The sequence below is a fragment of the Lactuca serriola genome, chromosome 2 (genome assembly GCF_051521515.1).
Source record: "Lactuca serriola cultivar US96UC23 chromosome 2, Lser_US96UC23_V15, whole genome shotgun sequence".
NCBI lineage: Eukaryota > Viridiplantae > Streptophyta > Magnoliopsida > Asterales > Asteraceae > Lactuca > Lactuca serriola.
The window spans coordinates 2133732-2136057 of NC_136409.1; the positions used below are offsets into that span (position 1 = coordinate 2133732).

The 2326-nt window shown below is 43.0% G+C and overlaps 1 non-coding gene across 1 annotated transcript; it reads right to left on the reverse strand.

Annotated features, from left to right (window-relative positions):
- Window positions 1–617: 617 nt before the first annotated feature.
- LOC145091170 (small nucleolar RNA R71) lies at window positions 618–724 on the reverse strand. The gene has a single exon (XR_013702057.1). It is a non-coding gene; the product is annotated as a small nucleolar RNA R71 (small nucleolar RNA).
- Between the last annotated feature and the right edge of the window lie 1602 nt (window positions 725–2326).

Below are 2326 nucleotides of genomic sequence, written 5' to 3' on the forward strand. Positions count from 1 at the left end.
CATTAAGGAGGAGCAAAGTAAAAGCCGTTGGAGAATCCGCTTCTTCAAAGAACTCGCCACTCAAGAACCTCAAGTCCATTTTCAGCATGAAGAGGAGCAGCAAATCAGGAGCATCCAGTGCCTCTTTGACAATTGAAGACCCAATTAAAGAAGACACCGAGTACGAGACCGAGGAAGAAGAAGAACTCACATTCGAGCACGAATCCAACTTTGAAGACGATTTAGCTATCACTATGGCTAATATCGATGAAGTCCCCATGGGGGAATGGAAGAAGAGGATGCGCGATGATGCTGGCCCGGGACTTGTGCAGCCCGCAATTCCCGCTACGGCTACCTTTGAGCTAAAGGGTCATATTCTCGCTCAATTCAAGGAGATTCCTTTTTATGGGAAGGACCACGAAGACGCCTACAAGAACTTGGATGAAGTAAATGATGTGGTTGACTACTTCAATGTACCAAATGTGCCACGCGAGACCCAGCTACTTCTCATGCTTCCAGTCACGTTCAAGGGTGTTGCAAAGGATTGGCTCAAGTCACTTCCTCCCAGATCGGTCACCACATGGGCCAAGATGAAAGAAGAATTCATAGACCACTTTTGTCCGCCTTCCAAAATAGTTAAGTTGAAGAAAGCCATCGCCAACTTCAAGCAACAACCTGGGGAATCTCTTTATGAAGCTTGGGAAAGGTACAAAGGTCTTCTTAGAAATTGCCCACACCATGACCTCAATAGCCAACAAGAGGTCTCCATTTTCTATGATGGAGTCAATGTCACTACAAGGCAATTGCTCGATTCACAAGGCCCGCTCACGAAGAAGGCGCCCCCGGTAATCAAGGAGTTAACTGAAGAATTCTCTAAGCATTCTAGAGAATACCACAATCCAAGAAATGAAGTAAGTCGGTAGGTAGTGAACTCAGCAAATGATAGCATGGCGGCGGTGATAGCTAAGCTCGATAGTCTAGATAGAAGGATGACAAAAATGGATCAAAAAATCCATGCTATTCGAGTTGGATGTGAGAATTGTAGAGGGCCCCATCTCACAAAATATTGTGACTTGGATGAAAATGGAAACAAGAAAGCTCAAGTGTTCTACTCAAGCGGCGATCGATACGACGAGAATTGGCGGAAACCGAAGAAGGAATGGCTCCCATACAAAGAATACAAGAAGGCTAAGGAGGAGAAATACAAGCAGAAAGAAAGGGGATTTTATGAAAAGGAAGAACTGGTTATGGAAAAGAAAGCCGATTTAGAAGAAATGTTCACTAGATTCATAGCCGCGTCCGAGAAAAGGCACAATGATCATGATCCTGCTATACAAGAGACCAGAAATATGCTAAGGAATCAGCAGGCATCTATTCTCAACATTGAGAAACAGTTAGGACAACTTGCATATCAAGTGAACGAGAGAAGACCGGGTCAACTTCCAAGTAATACCGAAAACAATCCGAGAATGGAGAATGTGAGCGCAGTGACTTCTAGTTATGAAGAAATTTTCACACCTGCACAGAAGATCTCCAAGGTGAATACAGAAAAGGAAGAAGAGTCGGTTCTAGCTAAACCCGAACAGACTCGCCGAGTCCCTCTAATAGACTCGACGAGTCCATGCACTGATGACAGAAATTTCATTACCTAGAGGCCTTACAATCCCCCTTTGCCATTCCCAATCAGAGCCATGCCTAGAAAGAAGATTAGAGCGTATAAAGCCTTCATGGAGCATGTTTGAGACCTTCAAGTCAACATTCCATTTATGGAAACAATGCCTCAAACACCTAAGTACTTCAACTTGTTAAAGGGTCTTTTCGTTGCTAGAAAAGATTTAGCTGAAGTCACGGAGATAGTATTGAGTGAGCTACCAGAAAAGAAGGGTGATCCGGGGAGCATCATAATTCCATGCCAATTTGGAAATGTACTTTCCACTCAAGCGTTGACTGATTCGGGTGCAAGTATCAACTTATTGCCCTTCTCCTTCTTCAAGAAGCTGAATTTACCAGAGCCAAGACCAGTTAACATGAAGATCCATTTGGCGGACAAGATAACAATTCATCCAAGAGGCGTGTGTGAAGATCTTCTTATTAAGGTCGACAATTTTATTTTTCCCGTACACTTCTTGATATTTGATATGGAAGAAGACCCCGAAATTCCAATTATTTTGGGGAGATCATTTTGAACACCGCATGTGCATTAACTGATGTATGTGAATCCACACTAACATTGAGGGTCGGAGACGAGTCAGGGGTGTTTAAAGCTTTATTAAAGATTAAGCAAGAAGAAGAAAGAAAAGAAGAGATCTCATTCATTGATTTGAATGATGAGATACTACAAAAAGAG